The sequence below is a fragment of the Grus americana genome, chromosome 5 (assembly GCF_028858705.1).
Source record: "Grus americana isolate bGruAme1 chromosome 5, bGruAme1.mat, whole genome shotgun sequence".
NCBI lineage: Eukaryota > Metazoa > Chordata > Aves > Gruiformes > Gruidae > Grus > Grus americana.
The window spans coordinates 50522708-50542902 of record NC_072856.1 but is presented as its reverse complement, the minus strand read 5'-3'; positions in this window follow the sequence as shown (position 1 = coordinate 50542902).

Genomic DNA, 20195 nt, shown 5'->3' with positions numbered 1-20195 from the left:
TTCCATCCTAATGTAGATTTATCCTAAGGACAGCCAGGGACCAGCTTTGTAAATACATCTTGTTTGCCCAGCTGTATCCTCTGTTCGGACACACCTAGGAGGAGTGATGTGCCAGAGGCTTTCCACCGGAGAAAGTGGCCTGGAGCGAGCTGCTTCACTGATGCCTTGTGCTAGAAGTGGCTCTCAGTGATGACAGCAGTGTATCTCCAGCTAGTCACCCTGAATGTTAAACTTCACAAATCTAAGTACATCTGTCACTGAACAGGCCCTGCCACCTGAATGTGGGGTTGCAACTAGGCCTACCAGAGAACAACTTTGCAAGAGACATAGAAATGTAACAGTCAAATTGCAATGATGCTTATCTAGGGACAAGAGGATGGTTATTGGTGGGGACTTCATTTATGTGTAAGGATATTCACTGTTGCCTTACCTTTGCTTGTGCCTAAGAGAGCTTATCCCCCACCGAAGACCCTCAAAGTCAGTCAACTATTTTTTCTCCAGTAAGGACTGCCTCAAAAAGCAGAATTGGTTGCCAAGGAGTCTATCTTTACTACATTTTAAGAGCGCAGCTATTTACCCTAATAAAATATCTGTTATTAGTAGTCAAATGCTCACACAAAAAAAGCGGATTTTGAAGTTTTCCCTTTCAACCTTCACTTAAGCTTCAGCATTTCATCATTATCTCTCTAACATGTCCTTATTTTATCAGCTTGCTCATTATTTTCATGAATTTGCGCAGGTGAGATGTTGTTGCCCACTTCCGATTTTTCTCCCTTAAAGTCTCAATCACAAAGACAAAATTCACCAGTTTAATTTGGATGAACATCCTTGTTATTGTTTCAGGGCTCATTTATATTGTTCCCAAATGCACTAGTATTGTGCCTCTAGGTACAAGAAGCACCAGTAGATGGCTCTGTAATTCCTGAATTATAAGCAAGGAAACAAGGGAGGCTTTGATAGCTTTGACTTTTGTGAGCAGATTTGATTTGGTGACACCAATGACAGGAATGAACTTCATGCCGACTTGCTGAAATGGGACACTTCCATTTGTTATGTCACGCCGTTTCAAAATGGCCAGTCTGTCCTCGACCCACATCGACCTTGAGGACTTCCGATGGAGCACCGGGAAAGCTGTCGTCCTGCACAGGCAACAGCTCCAAATAAATCGGCAGCAGGATGACACCCAGCTTATGGAAGAGGGCAGAATTATTAAGCATTGCCATGCCCTGCTCGCTGCAGAGTGATAAGCATGAAGATGTGGAGGCTGCTACACGCGCCCAAACCCAGCAGTACCGTTCCCTGGGAAATGGGAATAAATCTGAGCATAGCAGAACTGTACTGAACATATGCCTGGTTGTTTCTCTTTTGCTTAAAAAATAAATCTCTCTGAGAATGAGATAGATAAAAGCAGGAAGGAAATGCACTGTAAAAATCCCTGCTTTTATTAATCAAGGAGTTTACTCATTTGTTATGGGCAATTTAGATGAAGTAGTAGGATTTCCTCTCTGCACAGCCCCCATTCCTCAGCGCAGGACCAGGGTGGGCTTGCAAAGGAGATTTTAAGCACACCTGAGTGCTCTGGCTGAGGTCTGCTGGGTGCCCTCCATATATTCTTCCACAAGTTAAACTTTTCTGAATATGTGTAAAAATTACTGTAGAAAAAGGGGATTTGGAAAATTTATTGTGGGACTCTGCACCCAATACAAATGTTGGCTGTATCAAAATGTAAACTGAGACATCTAAGTTAAAAGCATGGGCACAGTGGGAATCCTTCTAGAGTCTGGGAAAGAGCAGAGAGCAATTCAATGTCTACCAAAGCAAAGATGTTTCATCTGCACCAGTTGAGATGACTATTTGTATGTTTTAAGTAAATTCAAACCTATATGAAAACAATATAGAAAACGTTAAACTTAACTTTATAACTGCTATATTTTCCCTGAAGTAGATATTCTACATGAAAAATGTTTCATTTCATGCTTCATAATGAAAAATATTATTAGTAAACCCCTCAGAAAATCATCCTAATTGTACTTCTGAAGGAAATTTATTTTGTAGACATTTTCCAGCTAGTCCTAGCGTGTGTTTCAATAGCACTGTCTCTGCTATTGTTTATCATCTGCTTTAAAAACAGATACAAGCTGGTTTTTTAAAAAGAGTCATCCATTTAATACAAATAGCAAGAATATGCAAGGATGTTGATAGTTAAACATCAACATTAAACTCTATGTGTTTATATCAATAACTAACACATAACCAAAACAATGATCTGCTATGCTTTTTTTATAAAAAACAAGATATTCTCTAAGCCCCTTACTAGCTTTCCTTGCCATTGGCAATGGTTTTCAGACTAAGGTAAGTAAGATTACAATGGCGAAAATTCATATAACATTATTCATTATTTTGCTGCAGAGAAGCTGCATATGGAGAGATCATTCGATTTATATAATGCAGTAAATTTCTGTGACCTTTCGTTTACTTAGAAAAGGCTGAAGTATCTCACAGCATTCGCTATTCAGCACTGGTATTATCTTGGGAAACAACACTAAATAATCTGAGGCACAAGTATTATTATGCTATGTAATGTACAAATACAGTCATACCTAGCTGGGTAAAAGACAAACCTGAGTTTAAGGCAACCTGTACCTTCTCTAATTTTTGATAGCCCAAAATACATTTTAAATGTACCTTATTAATGACAATTAAATAAGTTTTGTTTCTATTGAGAATAATTTTATCAGGGTAAGCTGCCTCGAATTCCATTACGTTCACTACCTAAGTGCTTGCAGTCCTAACGAAAGAGCTGATGTGTGGCAAAGTACTTCCCTGATAGCTATGTTCAACTTCTGCCCTATGGCAGGTGCCCTGGTTTCGGCTAGGATAGAGTTAATTTTCTTCTTAGTAGCTGGTATAGCGCTGTGTTTTGGATTAGTGTAAGAAGGATAGTGTTCATAACACACTGATGTTTTAGATGTTGCTAAGTAGTGCTTATACCAAGTCAAGGACTTTTCAGCTTGTTATGCCCTGCTAACGAGAAGGCTGGAGGTGCACAAGAAGCTGGGAGGGGGCACAGCCAGGACAGCTGACCCAAACTGGCCAAAGGGATATTCCATACCACGTGATGTCATGCTCAGCATATAAACTGGGGGGAGTTGGCCAGGGGGCAGTGATCGCTGCTTGGGGACTAGCTGGGCATTGCTCAGTGGGTGGTGAGCAATTTTTTTACACTTGAATTACTTGTTTTTCCTGGGTTTTATTTCTCTCTTTTTTTGTTATTTTCCTTTTCATGCATATTATTATTATTATTATTATTATTATATTTCATGTCCATTATTAAACTGTTCTCATCTCAACCCACGAGTTTTCTCACTTTCACCCTTCCGATTCCCTCCCCCATCCCACTGGGGAGCAGAGGGAGAGGTGGTGAGCAAGCAGCTGCGTGGTGCTTAGTTGCTGGCTGGGGTTAAACCACAACAGCAAGTCTGAGAAAATTAGATTGCAATATGTGAATCCAACATACTCCTGGATTCAAATACCTAAAGAACGGGGCGAAAAAAAATACCCTCAGGTTCAAGTAAATACAGCCTATGTACCTTCTTAGCTGCATACGGTGGTGATAGGCACTTATGACAAATGTCATATTATTTGGAAATACTAGTTTATTAGCAACATTTGACTTCTTCACTCTCACTTTGTCATGTGACAGATTGTTATCTGTCTGAAACAAGACTACTTCTGAATCTTTCAGCTTTAACCAGCATCATTGAACTGACAGAGGCTGATGGAGGGATGCTTCTTCATTCATTTCTGAATTACAGAATTATCCTTATCCCCATTCCGGCCTGGATCAGCAGCATGTTTGAACACTGCAGTCATATTACATTTCAAAATTAGAATTCAGAGGTTTATGGCCTGTAAAAGCCAGTCTCAGATAGTTAGAGATAGAACAAATTAAATAACTGCCATATATAGTTCAGAAAAATCTTTTTAATATCAACACTATATTTACTAGCTCTAGATTTTTTTTCTGAGTTTCTTGATCCGTTTACTGTAGGGGAGTGCCTGTATATATTCAATTTTTTTTTTACTCTAACCACTAGCAGATTACCATGATGTGAATAATACAATTCATATTAGTTAAGGTAAAAGCAGTAATTTTACTAAAGAATTAAGAGAGAAAGCCCAACATACTGAATTTCCAGTAATTTTAAGTTAAATGCTAGAAAATAACATCCACTCTTTGCAATATACAATATTAAGACCAGATTTTTTCAGGGATCTGAAGGATTACACTTAGTGCCATTTATCCATGTTGGTGTAATAACTGCTGGGGAATTCAAAGCACATACTTGTTTCTTTCTCACTTATGCTATAGCTTGTCTATAGTATACACTTCATATAAAAACTGTGTAGTATATAGGCATTGAAACTAATATATAGTTTCCACTATAGATATGGTGGAAAAGGGAAGAAAAAGAAAACTAAATTGAAGACACAAACAGAAACCCCTCAATGGAGACCTTCCAAATGTTTTGGAACTGTTTATGGATACGAAAAAGAGCATTGGCAAGTATTGTTATCTTATAAAAAAATAATAATACACATAGACACACTATGCATATGCACACACACTGACAAACTAGCTGTTATATCATGATTGTTCTGGGGGTTCGGTGTGCTTTGTTTTGTCTTGGGGTTTTTTGTTGTTGTTGTTGTTTTGGTTTTGAAACAGAAAAAGTTTGGGGTTTGAAGTTTTCCTGCTTCCTAAACTGGTTGTATCCTTGTCCTCTATCAAGTAAGATTGGAGAGAACTCAAAGCAGATGGTATAAAGTAACCAGAGTGAGAGATGAAGCAAATACTTCAGAAGAATTGCGCGAAAGCCGTTCCATCTGCATCATGCCAGGACACTTCTCAGCCCACATCCACACTATAATTAGGTATCACATGGGATCCATGGCTAGTAATGCTTTCACACGACAAGCTCAGAATGATTTAGTACAAAATTTAGAAAATGTACAGATGGACATCTTTACTTTTTGGCATATTAGGGAATCTTTATTTGAAAAATGTTTTGATACATATTTTTAAATGCTTTTAAATGTATACACATATAATAGCATAAAATCATAAATAACTAGTCATTTGCCTTAAAGCGTATCTATTTTTCACTGCTATGTACATGTGTTTTGCTTTATATAAAAGCAAGTTCATGCAGTATGCATCTCTTAAGATCATTCTTGACAGCAATATTGGGTGAGAAAGCAGCCTTTCCCCATAAAATTTCTCTGTAGATGCTCGTTAAGAAACACTCCTATTTGTATAAATGGAAAGTATGTTTCTCTAGGGGAGTGATTGTACCATTGACCGAATGAAGAAAACCACAGACTCCACAAACTCTGCTAGAAATGAGTGGCTAATGACAACATATCCCTTTATTAGCCAGAAGGATTTATATAGCCTATCCAAACCTCTCCAGCAAGGATTATTTTATTGATTTCAGGAAGCTGAGTGAATTCAATGACACAAATAAATACATTATTAACATGCAATAGCCTCAAAAAAATGTAGGTTTAGATCAGGTCTCCAATATTTGCTCAGTTGAAGGATGCATTGGCACCTTACCAACAGCCCAAAGGTTGCATATAATTTACATAAAGTAGATCAGATTTTCTCCCCTCTCATCTGTTTGAAGGTAGGATGAGATGCACAGATTCATTTGTTAAAGCAGATGGTGGTGGTTAGGCAAATATATGCAAGGAAGTCCTTGGGTGATTGATAAAGGACTATTCTTAAAGGTCAAAATAATATGACCTTGAAATACAGGAATTTTGCTTTCCTTGGTTACAAACAGGTATCTGAACAGTGACAAGGTATATTGCTTTCATTTTGTTTCCTATTTGTTGTTGAAAATACTGTTATATTTCTTTCTGTATGAAAAAAGTTAATGAATCTAGAACTTCTGAATTAGGAACAAGAAAAACTCTGTACCTAAATCAAACACTCCAGTTCTCTAATGGCCACCATTACTACAGACTGTCTTCCTCTTGTCCACCTGGGCTTTGGTCGAGAGACGTGATTATGAAGAGTATCAATCCATTTGACAGTAACAAGCACATTGAGACGTACTGTAAACTGTCACCAGTGTGAATTAAGGAAAAACATAAGAACAGCAAAACCAAACTGCAACTTTCAGAAACAAACAAACAAACACACAAACAAAACAAAAAACCTCCCAACCCACCAGTATAAGCATAGTTCTGTAAAAGAATAAGTAGAATTTTTATATGAGGTTTTAATGAATAGTAACTTTGGAACTTTAAATGATAGCAAACTGACCATTCATTATTAAATGGGATCTGAAGAGAAGTGACATGTAGAAAGATGTTCTTTTAAAAGCTATGGGTTTGATCATTCCTGGCTGCTAAATTAAACAACACAGTTAGTTGAAAGGGCATGATTTTACATTTATTCACAGAGTAAACACTCAAAATGTAAGAAAGATAGATTGCATTTCTTGTACAGAGCTAAATTGTTGAATCCTTACTTTAAGTAAACTGCTGAACACAACCTTAATTATTAATTAAGAATCAACCCAACCTAAGATTAATTATAGAACAGCTGCTGCTGCAGACCCACAATCAAGTACTCTTGAGTGAGCAAGGGTACTTGCTGTGGGAATTTAGGGTGATAAATTCTTCTATGCTACTGAGCTGAATTGTTTGCAGATCTGCCCAGAAAATACGTTAGAAAGTGTCAAATGGCTGTTCTTGTAAGAACCTATTGCTGGTAACCGAGATTTAATAAAGAGATTGAGCAGTAGAGGAGGAGTTGGTATACCAGTAAGAGCAGGTATCTTCGCAAAGATTGAAATACCCCTTGAGTACTGTAGTGCAATATATCCAGCCATGCTGGAAGAGATAAGGAATGCTTCTTAGCAGCAGACAACAGTTATTTGAAGTAATTGCACATCCAGAACAACTTCTATCCAAAACCACAGGAACACTATGAGGTTATTTTGTGTCTTAAGGTTTACCAAACTGGTGTCCAATAACAGACCACAATTCACTACAGGAGAATGCCAACAGCTTGCAATGCTTAACAGGAGGAAATACTCATAGACTTTGCTACCCTATCTTAAAAGCAGCAGAGACGGCACTTAAAAATAAATGCTGAGTCTGAAGAAACAAAGTGATCTTTCTCTACTGCCTGGTAAACACTGTACCATATAAAAGTGTGCTCAAAATTCCTGTAGCTGGAGATCTTATGAAGGTCTTTCCTCAAATCTAATTTGTTTCCCTTCTTGACTATGTTTTCAATGAGGAGATGAAAAGTCCGATGTGTTAAAGCTGATGGTATTTGGCATGAGCAACATGGCATTTGTTAAATGGAAATAATGGGAAAAAGAGAATCACAGCGGTTTTTGCTTGGGCAATTTGATATAAATGAATGTGGAGATGTTGTATCTAAAACTCACAAAACATGTATCTCCATGTATTTTACCATCAGAAGAAAGGGGAAACCCAGAACAGTTGAAAACTGAATGTAATTGAGAATTCTTTTCTTACTGCAGAATTTAAAAGTTTTGACTATCATGGAACCAACTGGTAGCACACCAGCAACAAGAAGATAGACTTGGCCAGTTTATGGGTTTCAATGTACCTTTCAAACAAATATCAATACTAAGTGGCAGGCTACTACACAACTGGCAACTGAAAGAAAGATGAATATTCCAAAGTGACTGCAAATGTAATGCAGATGGGGTAGTATGTGGTTAAATTGGGTGGGAGAAGGTTAGCCAAAATACCTTCTAAGATGGGCCAAAATGAATGCTAAGCTCCTCCTTATATGTTTACAACATCCAGGGTTCTTTTCTTTCTATCTTTGCAGAAATCTATAAAATTTAACTTCTTAGTGCTCTAGATATTAAATAACAAGCCTTAAAATTCAAGGCAGGGTTTAATGCACTGACATTCTACGCATAAAACAATGTCAACTTTGGATTAAGTGATATTAGCCCCTACTGTCTGTATAGTGGCTGCCTGTTAAAAATGGATCTGCTTTTAAGAGCAGATCAAAGCATTTCAACTACATGTAGTGTTTCTCTTGGGGAGGAAGAACAATTTTAATAGTTGGAGAACTAGGAAAGGAATCAGATATGTGAATTCTACTCTAAACTCTGCACAGGAACACACAGACTACTAACCTCAAATTGGAAAACTTAATGAAAAAATATTCTTCTCTGCATCACAGAATCCCTTTATAGGCTTATTTGTTTGCTTGTCATGGTAGCTACTATACAATACTTTATAAGATCATGTCTGTTGTATGATTTCACATCATGTACGATAGCTTACTTTCACTAGTACTGGAATTAGTGCTGTATGTCTAAATGAGAATTTCTTTTCTCAGCCCTGTTGGCTCAAAGATTTCTTCCTCAAAGGCTCTTCCAGTGCCTGTCTGAAGAATCACACGAGCAGAACTGGGGCGATGAATAGATGAGCTAAAAGGCTTTCCCAGCTCTGGGACCTAGATCCTCTGCTGCTGTGCAGTGTCATAGGTCAGTGGGGAGTATCCCCCTTGAATTCAGAGGGGTCAAGATTTCACTCATGGAGACCCTTGAAATACAAGCCCAATGGAAAATGGTGTTGCTTGACACTTTAGAGTGCATTTTAGCATTTTGCTATGATTGTAATCCAGATTGCTATCATAATTTATAAGTTTAGATTCTTTCGTGTAGCAAACATTTTAGTGTTATACAGTACCTTTGTCACGGCATCAATTTATGGGTGGTTTATCTCCCTCTCATATACTCTGTGTATTGTGTCAATTATTTGAAGAAGTATAATACATAAAAGTTTGCACTAAAAAGTGTGAATTTATACAAGATAACTGTGATAATTTTGAACTGTAAAATGAAATATAAGATCAGATGAAAAAGATTTGATCATTTCAATTTCGGAACTGTCACTTATCTTTCAGTAATTTACATATATCTAACTTTGGCAAAGAAATACTTCCCTAAGATAAACTTGTTTGAGATTTACAAATAGAACAGCTCTAAGTAGTTTCAAAATAAAGTCTAATTTACTGTGATTTCAAAGCAAGAAAGAATGTGGTAAAATAAATAAATAAATAAATAATAGCAATAGTAACAGTAATGATAATGATAATAATAATAATAAGCATAATAATCAAAAGTATTTATTTACATTTCAGGTGAACACATTTTTTCCAGTGAGAACTGATGATGTGCTGAATTAGACTTGAACGCAACATGGCAATATCTGAACAGAATAGGACAAGATTCAATTTACATGAGTTGAGAACAACCAAAAACTAGATAGTTGAATATAATAGGGCTGAGATGGTATTTAAGGATCAGAGTCTTCTGGTTGCTTGCTCTCTATTGCTGGAGGACCCTAAGTTCCCTGTGGCCACTAGTTTTTAACCAGGAAGTATAAGAGACACCTATTTTTACTTCCATATTCAGAAGCACATCAACTGTGGCAGCAGAGTCACATATTGTAGCTCATACTTTAAAACAGAAAGCAGACAAGCATTTACCTTCCTAGCAACTTGATCTCAAAGGTACTTCATGAACACATTTCTGAGGTACATGCCAAAAAAACTCTGAAAAGATTAATGTGAAACTAAAGTTAGCAGCTTTTCCTTTAAAATAGTGCTGGTACTGCTCCTCACAGATTTCTGAGACACAATTCCAGAAATTTGCATAGCTTCTGGGGTAGTAGAGTTCAATTGTCTCATCAAGATTTAGAAGACTGAAAGTTACATTTCTCCAGCTTCCACAACAGTGCTGTAAAACAGCAAAACCAATAACAAACTGATTAATTATCTTATACTGGCATGAAGACAGTCACAATTTGTCTTTGGAAGCTACTTCAGTATACCACTCCTACCCACCCCCACCCTCCCCGAAAACTTGACGTCAGAAATAGAGAGAGAATAAAATGTTCTTGTTTGTGCTTAGGGCGCACACCAAGGAGAGTGATAATCTGGATTGTTCTCTGTGCTGAGGATTTTTTATGCATTTTCACGGAAAGCTTGTATTTGGCACAATACATAAGTGTCCTGAGTGGGTGAGGAGCACAGGTCTTTGCTTCCAAGTGACCCCATTAGTCTAGAGAAACATGGTCTCAAGTGATCATACTGCTTTGTATATTCAGCCCTAAAATCTTGATTTAATTTCTTCAATGTGACACACCTTTCACTGAAATGGGGGATAACTTGATTACGCTCACCAAGCCAATGATGAAAGCACACACATACTGTTGATCTTTATATCCACAGCCTTCCTAAGTTGATACAAGCATCTAAATCTCTGTCTTCCAGATCTCTTGAAAAGTCTTTAAAGCCCAGATGACTGTAGTGGGAACTGGGTCCCTGAATTATAGGTCCCTCTAAGAACTAAATAATATTCCTAATTTGGGGCCGTGCACTTACAAATCTCATTTCCATGCAAAGTTTTAAAACTGCGCTATGAAATATCATGCTTTCTTTCCCCTTGGTGCAGCACTTTAGTAAAAGGAAACAGAAACCCATGTGCTGAATTAATAAAGTGGGCAGATAAAAAAACAAGTAGGCGTGGGATTGGGATTAAAGTGGAACATTAAAAATTAATTTCTTTATCAGTAACAATTTGATTTATATTTCCTTTCAGTTTCAGATTCATCTGGCTAGAAAACTGAACATTTTAGATTCCTTCTGTACGTGGATAGAGCACTGCTGAGCTGTGGAGGAGCTGCGGCTTCTGGAAGGGTGTAAGTCTCATAGACCAGCTGCCAGAAACCAGTCTCAACGAAGGTGAGTTGGCAAATCATCAGACAAATTTTGAGAACTTAATCAAAAGTGACTTATCTCTGTGAAACTCCCTTACTTTGATGAATAAGCAAAGTCCAGTGACCCCCAAACCCAGTCACTTCTTCGTCAACAGCACTTTCCATGTACAAGTGATTCTGTGACGAATAGTTGTTGAGAGCACAGCATAGAAGAGAAAATCAGCTCATTGCATGTACTTGCCAGTTATGTGAGAAAGCATGTTGTTCTGTTGCATGTGGGATACGGAAACAGAAATTCTCTCAACCTCCTGGACAGAACCAGGCTCTAACCGCAGCTTTCACAACTAGGACCGCACACTTTCATTGCTTGGTGTGAATGTGTCAAGAAAAAAATGAATGTTAAGTCTTTCAGACAGCCAGTACGTCTGGCTTTTATCCTTCTCACTGCCTCACTCAGGAAGGAATATGGTTATTTTTAAATCTAAGGTCCATGTGTGGAGCCAAATAAACATAATTCTCCAGCTGGTTCAAAGATGATAGGAAAAGATTTTAAATGCTCTAAAATGTATAGGCTTATTTATCGTCTGCTAAATCCTCTCCCCAAAAGAATCAAAGGCATCATTTGTTCTTCAAGCACTCATTACAGCTTCAGTCACACTATCAGAGCCTCAGAAAAACCCTACCCCAAAACATGTGATTTCATGTACCAGATTACAAATAGCAAATTACAAATATTCTTCATGACCAGCTCATAAACACTTTATGATACCGAATATATGAATTAGTCGGAACTTTTCAAGCAGCTGTAACATTCAAACAGTTGAATAGACTTCTCACCATGATGGTGTAGCTAAATTATGGTCAGGAAGGGGGGACCAAAACTCCCCAAAACTGCTATTGATTGGTTGTACAGCTCTTGCTGTGACCATAGTTTCTTTTGTTTTTCATGTCTTCTACTCAAATCTTTTGGGTGGTTTTTTTTAATTTTGTTTGTTTGGTGGTTTGGTTTTTAAAAAAAAACCAAACCAAACCAAACCACTATGGTTACTATTGAAAATAATCTCTTAAACAGTCTTTGGCAAAAAAAGACTTCGGTGGCCATCGTGGAACCTCAGTTACCAGGAATTTTTGAAGGGGTTATTAGCCAAGTCCCTCATAAGCCCTGGTGCTACAGCTTCTACAGAAGGTACTTCTCCCTGAATCGACTGTGCACGACTGATTTGCAGCTAATTACTGGTTGTGTGATTCACTTGGATATATGTATATACACTTTTGTCAGTCTATTTAGTGAATGACATTAAACAAAAAATCATGTATTGTCTTCTTGTTTAAACACGTAAAAGTTTCCTTTTTCTATGAGCATTTTATACTTTTGCAAAGTAAAGTTTGGTCTGTACTTTGAATGATTGAAACATGTAAAGTTTTGCCTGATTAGTTTAAATATATACACTTTAGAAGATATTAGCGCTTAAGTATAGAAATCTGTAGTGGTTCAATTATTCCTTCTTATTGCTTGAACATTTGGATAGTTTTGTGTTTTTCATCTAGTCTCAACAATGTTATTAACTTTAGCAGGTATAATAGAGAGACCTCTCGGTATACTAAGTAAAGATGTTCTTTAAACGTCATTTTAGCAAAGTAAACCCAGAAAATTATGTTCATATTATTTAAATGGTTATAACATTTAATACGTTTAACAATTCTCTCTGGATCTGCCCAAATGGGATATTCAAATAAAAAACACATGAAAACAAAACACAATATTAGAATTGAAAGCTCATGGTAAAAACAAGAGTAATTTTACCTTTTCTTGTAGGGAAAGTATGTTTCTAATAACTTTGCCACTGTTTGAGAACTCCAAATCAGAGATGGTTTCCTTTTTTTTTTTCTTTCTCCTTTTTTTTTTTTCTCCTGTGAAATTGTAAACAGAGTCAGAGGCATGAAAATGCTTTATTCTCTGTTAATCTGAGATGAGATCTGTGGCAGTTTGCCTGTTCAATGGTATATGGATTTACAGTATATGTTGTAAATCCCATTAACATGTCATTAAATAATTAGCTACATCTGCATTGACATATCTGATGCTGATTATCAAAATTTGTTCCTTGTATTCAGCCTTTCCAAAATATTTCTATTCCCTTCTTCATTTTCTGCTCCTTGTTGACTTATTGATCATGTCTTTGTTAGATTATTCCTTTAATGTAAATCAGAAGACTAGGACTTCTATTTTCATGCTGCATATTATTCTTCTGGTTTTCATCAGTGGTCCTAGTCATTTAAGTGAAAACAGGTGAGATCTTTCTGGGAAAGGAGAGAAAAAACAGTGAGGCTTTGTGACTGCAGGCAAACACCTAAGGATTTTTTTTTTCTTTGTTTGAATATGCTATTCATTTTTGAGATCCTAATGATCAGATACTCAGCCCTAGTTAAACCCCTTTCTGCTGCTCTAGTTGTGCACAGGGTACATGAAGTCAAGCTTAAGGAGCAAGTGGAGGGTTTTTTCCTTCTCAAACAAATCTCCTTCCCATCTGGTATTAATCCAGAACTCCCACCCTCCATCATACTGTGGGACAGTTTTGGCCCCAGGCCAGGATGAACGAGCACTTTTTTTTTTGTCCCCTTCCCTACCGTCCCCCTTACTGCCTCCCGCACTGTGAGTACAAGCCTTGCAGTATTGTGTACTGGACTCTCAAATCTTGGTAATGGCAGGGAAATCCCCATCCTACTGAGAACAGGCTGTTTTATCCATGCACAGGTTTCTCGTGTAAAAGCATACATGAGATTTCTTCACCTAAATAGTTATGATCACCTACCGTGTTCTCACACCATCAAAAGAGAAGGGCTTTCACAGAGAACATCTAGGTGAGCACTAAAAAAATGTTAAAAAACCAAACCCACAAACCAGCAACGTGCAAAAGGATGAGCTCCTTGGGTTGCTTCTGAGCCAGTGAATGCTGCAGGGCAAGCCCACAAGGGGTTCATAGACGGAAGTTTTTGGAGATTGTTGGGCCTGATTTTAAGTGGGAAATGAGATAGATTTATGGAGACTGTAGTCTCCATAGATGAGGCGCATGATTTACTTAACATGATTATTCTTATGCATCAACAAAACAGTAACAAGTATATTAAAAAACTTTGTAAAAGTCCTGACGTAGTCTAAGTGAAAGAGATTGCTTTTAAAAGAATATTAATTTATTATTATCAAAGCCTGTTACTCCCATGGATAGCTGAAAGCTCTCATTGCAAGGAAATCCCAAACTCTAGCCCAGAGGTATCTGGATTTTTCTCCAGACTCCTGGCAGGAAAGAAAGAAATATTTTTATGGCAAGTCGGTTTTTCAGTGAAAATCTGCTTGATGCTGCTCAGAGATTTGGAATGTGAAAGAAAGTGTTGGAGGGAGAGGTTAGTTATCAGAATCTGCATGAAATGCTCAGAAAGGCGTAATGCAATTCATCACACGGATCGCTGTGACACATACATGGTCTTTATTTACACATGAGCATCTATCATACCCGATCTTTTCCAAAGCGCTCTGCTCTGTTGTGGATACAGATTTTACACAGATACTTCTTGCGTTCATTGCCCTCTCATGGAGGACAAATACCTTGCTCTTTTAAATATACATCTCTCTCTTACAATGGGAGTCAGTGCTGCAGTCTAAATGCCTGTGCAATGTCAAATGAAAAGCTATATACTGTGAACTAATTAGCAGCACTTTCTCCTGCTGCCTTCCTCAAATGCATGCTGTTGTATGGTCAGTGGGAACCCGTAAAACATCTTCAGTCTTTCCCTGCTTGTATAGCACGTTTTAGATAGCACAACAAAAATGAATACTTATAGCAAAATTTTCCTGTTACTGCTGAGGGGTGGAATCCCACCCCCTAAGTCACTGGCAAGGTTCCCGTTTGCTTTATGATAGGTCCAGGTTTAACTAAAGAGGGCTGCAATCCGGGAGACTTTGAAAGTAAAGTCCGAGCCTCATTCCTCAGCCGTCGCGGCAGGCTTTTCCACGCAGCAGCCTACACGGTGATGAAGAGAGTCTTTGTCAAGGCAGCTGGCTCTGCCTGCAAGCCCGCTTGTGCTGCTGAGGGAAAGCTTGTCTCTGCGTCTCAAAGGGATACCAGTCTTTTCACTTTTAAACAGTTTTTTTTCTTCACAGATTTAAGTGTGTTTACATTTCCTTGTCCAACTGCTGATTCTGTATCCTTGCTGGTTTTCTCATCTCTGGCTCGTAGATGCTGTTCATATTTATAGCTTGTGGACAACAACATCATCAAGCCTCATACTCTGGACATTCTTTGGCAGAGCTTTTCTGACAGGTGACTTTTCCATTAGGACATTTTTTTCATTTTGGCTCCGCTCGTAAACGCTCCCCACAGTCTGTCTGGATGCTGGGACTGCACAAGATTTCTGAATTTGTGCTCGCTTCTTCTCAGTGAGCTATTCGTAAACATAATAATGTTTTCTAATATAAACTCACAATAAAGTTCACGCATTTCTTTATTGAAGGAAAGTGTTAAGTGAAATTTAATGTGAATGTATTTGTGAGAGATTAGAGAGGAACTAAATCTAGCTGTGAAATTGTGCTTTTATATTACAGGGAGACTCAAAAATTGGATTCTCTTCAGTTCCAAAATTAGCACTTGGTTTCTTTTAAAAAAAAGGCCGACATGTGGCAAAATGAAAGTTTTGTCTTAGGATAAGAAACTAATCCTCAGATAGCCTCACAAAATGCAATGTTCTAAAGGTTTTTACCATTCCACAGTAATAAACTGACCTGTAAATAGAATTCTTATGCCACTTGGGTACAAAACTGACATTTTTTTTGGTTCATTTTCTTCTGGAGCAAGACTATAAAACTGCTCTAGAGCAATGGTTAGGACACTCAGCTGGGGGAAAACAAAAAAATTCTTCTCCCATGGCTTAGGCGTCTAGTTCTTGGGTTTAGTGTCCACTTTCTAATCCCTGGAATGGGCATGATTTAGATGCCGGTCCAAGCGTAAGAAGTGATTGTCTTTCTACTTTTCATCTGCAATTGTTTTCTAGACCAATGTTTCCCTGAAACTGATAGATCTGAGATGAGAATGAATCTTCAATGCATCACCATTTTCTGAGACAAAAAAGAAAGTATTTTGTTGCAAAATTCCTGACTGCACAACCCTCCAAAAGTCAATAGTAATTATTAAATACTGAAAAATGTGGTGCTCATAGAATAAGTTGTCAGATGATAGATAAAAAGGGTGCAATATAATATGAAAACAACTGCATGTTCACTGTATGATCTTATATGAGAACGATTCAATTTCATTAATCTTTCTCAGAATGAATATGTCTGTTCCACAGCAATTTATGAACACAATACATAACCCAGTTATTGAGATTTTTGTCATATGAATATATTGGTTAAAATTAATAGGGGATAAGCAGAATGCAAAGCCAAGCAACTGCTTTTGGGCTGGAATGAGAGGATGGCTGAGTTATTACCATGAAGGCTTTGCTGCTTGCCTGCGGCCACCTAAAAAACTTTGTTCCCCGTTCAGAACCAAGCAGCAGGGAACCAGCTGAGCTAAAGAGCTATAACACTTACAAAAGAGGAAACTTCACAGCTATCTAATCAGATGGATAAAGACAGTGTTTGTGATATCAGAAACCTGCCAGACCTGCCTGGTCTATGTCTAAGGGATAGTAGATTACAGCTATTACAGCCACCTGTGGAGTACTTGGGTTTTTAAATAAAACTAACTAAATCATGTGTTCTTTCATTTGAAGTGAAACTATTTTGTTTTAAGCAAGTTGTCTTGGCAATTAATTCACCTCTGGTCACAGACCTCTCGAGGGAAAAACTGCCAAACAAAATTGCTTTTGTTGGTAAGCAATACTGATATACAGTGTACTGTGGCCAAGAGCCTGTTCTAAAAGTGGGAAAATCATGTCATTGTTCCCCAGGACAGGTTAAAGCATTTTTGGATAAGGACCAGAGGAAGGAGAATGATACAATTATCCTTGTAATCCTAAGAGAAGTGTTACCTCATATTTGGAAAAAAACCTACTGCCAGACAGAACAATTTAAATCAAATAACCCCTGGTCCCCTGAAAATCTGAAGCAACCCTCACTTAAAGTGTGAAAATACCCCCGATATCCTGTTTTCAGAATCTCCAGTCTGACTCAGTTAGAAGTGGGGAAAAAGGTTAATGACTTTTTCCAACCCAACTATGTAGAGTTAAAAATCTTCATTTGCCTCCTTATTCTTAATCAAATGGAAGCCATATTACAAGCATTGAAAAGCTCGTTCAAACAGCTGAAACCATTTCAGGCTTCTTCTAATTCTAGTGAAACATGCTGTATGTCCTACTTAGGAACAGAAAATTGCACCTTAGCACTCCTCATAGCTAATGCTAATTGTCACAGGGTTGTTATCTGTTATATACTGCTTCAGGTAGATTTTTCTACTTATACTTGTACTACTGCTTCATAAAGACTACAGCTATTATTTCCCAAATCACTGTCTGGATTCTGCTTCTAATTCATCCAAGTGCAACTGAAGTCACAATTTAGTTATACTTACACTTGAAGTGGAATATGACATGGCAGACTAAAGTCCCCCATCTAAATATTATTTATTTTTAGTAAACCACTACTCCAGCTCATAACCTAATTGTTACTGTAATGATAGGAGTACCACAGGAATTCTCCGCCAAAGTTCATTTAATTTGCATTTTAATATTCTAAATCTTCTTTCCATTAATAGTGCTGATACAGAAGTTTGACAGACAAAATAAAAATGTGGGTGTGTTTGTGGATACACTCTGAAATCCACTGTGGCATATAAAAGCAAATGAGAATCCTCTCTTTGGCACCATTATCCAGATGCCTCTCCTTTTCTGTCTGAGGTGAAGGCTGTGCAGATGGTTTGTCATAATTCACTCAAGAAAATGATTCAGAAGTAGGAAGATAAAGCCCATGTTACTTGAAACTTCATCCCTTTCTTTTTGCAGTGTGCTGCAGGAATTTACTACCTGGAATACATTATTTCTTAGAATTTTAACAACTTAGTCTAACATAAGTGATATTTTCCCAGCAAGCATATAGCTTTGCTTTTTCCAAAGACCTCTCAGAGAGCACTGTAACACAGTTAACACATCTGCATTTTGAAAGAAGGAGCTGCAACACAGATCTTAAAATGTCATTGACAGCATCACATTTGTAAACTTTTGTGTGTGCCAGCTTTGTATCAAAGACATCTAATGAAAGCACAAATGAAAGGAAAGAGTTACCAGGAGAAACCAACAGCTACCTGCATTAAGAGATGTGTTTGAACCTTTGTGAGAGATATAATTTCTAAAGAACCATAATTGGAGATGAAAATCAATTTGTCACAAAATCTCTTTTCCCACTCTTTAAGTACTATCCTTTTAGCTGTCTTGACAGAATTTACCCAGCTGTTTTCTTGTGTATCTTAGATAAAATGACCGTATTTTCAAACTGCAGCCAAACAGAACAATTTGCTGATGGCATTTTTATAGGGTTACAAAAGAGCCTCACAAAATGTACGATGGTGTGCTTTTAAAGTTTACCTCAACCTCTGTATTTCCAGCTTATGATTCAGCAGTGACACACGCGCATCTCTCATGGCAACTGAGGAACTGAGCAGTAGGGGATGTTTTTTCAGGAACTTGGGATTTTGAATAGGATTCTCACATTTTACAGAAAGCTTTGAAATCCACCCTGGGCAAAAAAGCAACTTCCATAATGAGTCTCTTTTCTTACCAGCTAGGGTTCTGCCACATTGACTGCTTCGAAGTGTCTCACTCTGCAAGTAGTGCCATTAAAAACAATGAGAGAGACAATCTGAACCTTGAAAAGAGACGGGAAAACATTGTAGTTTTTAGGAAACGAGCTGAGGGTTCAGGCAAACAAAACAGCTGGTTTAGAATCTGCTGTCAATCCAATATGTAACGTATTATTCAGCTTAGCACTTACAATTTTGTTTAGATTGTACAATTTCTCTTGCTTTTTTTTTTTTATATTTCCTTACGTCACCACAGTATCTGTCTGCCTGACGATTTTTAGTGTTTCTATTGCTTCATAAGGTATTGTTTTAAACCCAGCTTACAGATGGACGACTGAGGCACAGAGAAAGTATCATGACCTAGGAGAACTGTAACTAGTACAGTCATGGGCACCCATTGATATTTGAGATGACCTTGGGTATTCCACTTAACCTTCATTTGCCACCTTAAAGGAGTGTACCTTTCTTATAGGTCCTTGAACTGTCCTGTTCAGAAATCCCAGAATATGTCATAGATACTCCAGGTGATCTCAAGAGTCACTGGACACCAAGCTGACACAACTGAATCAGGCCCTAGGTATCTAACTCCGATCATGGTATCAAAGTTCTCATGATCAATCAATAGCTAATCAGTATCACCAGTGTTGTTTAGGGTTGCAATTCATCTTCCCAGATGTCTACAAATCTACCATAGGATGAGGTAAATGACAGTGTGAACCCTACTGAAATCACTGACGGTCTTCACTGACTAAAATGGTGGAGACACACAGAAGATGAACGCTGACTTGAAGTCCCTGACTGCTGATCTTTGTTGGCTGGTTTGCACTTAGTTCTTTATTTCCTTTATAGTTTTCAGTATTTGTCACAAAAAATATCTACAGTCTGCTGAAATCAGTGAAATTTGGTATTGTTTCCTTTGGTATTTTTAAGTCAAAAGCTCTTGGGTTACTCAACTCCTTTTCAACGAGACAAAAAGACCAAGCCTGGCCATTACAGGCAGACAATCAGTGAATTGAGTGTTGGATCTGAGGGAGCTGCACCTCCGTTATCTCAGAGAAGAGGTTTTTTGGTTTATATTATCACTGGTACGTGTGTGGCCATGTTTTAGTCAAGAGAGTATGGACCAGTAGGTCTCAGCCAAACTGAGAAAAAGAAAAATGATTCTAAATCAGTATTATGGAGTTGGAATTATGAGGAGAAAAACTGAGAAACAGAAAGGTGCTTAAAAGGGTACATGTATCTATAGTGAGTGATCAAGGAAAAACAAGGCCAAGCCACGAAGCCATGCAAGACACGTCTCCTTTTTGTTCCCAAATTCTCTTACCTGACTTTTGTGAGCTTCCCCCAAATGACCCCCTGATTCAATCAGCATCAGTACTTAATGATAGCAAAGTGCCTCAAAACTGTGCTATTTATTTCAGATGAATGTTTGTGCCAGTATCTTTACACATATGACCATTCAAATTCTTCTTGTTTGTTGTTCTTGTGAAAAATTGCCTCATAAATAGTCCTGGTAAGGGAGGCAACAGACGTATTAAGTGAAACATCATGAAAAGTATGCAAATAATGTAATCAGGCTTAGCCAATATAATGTCAGGTTACAAACCTGAT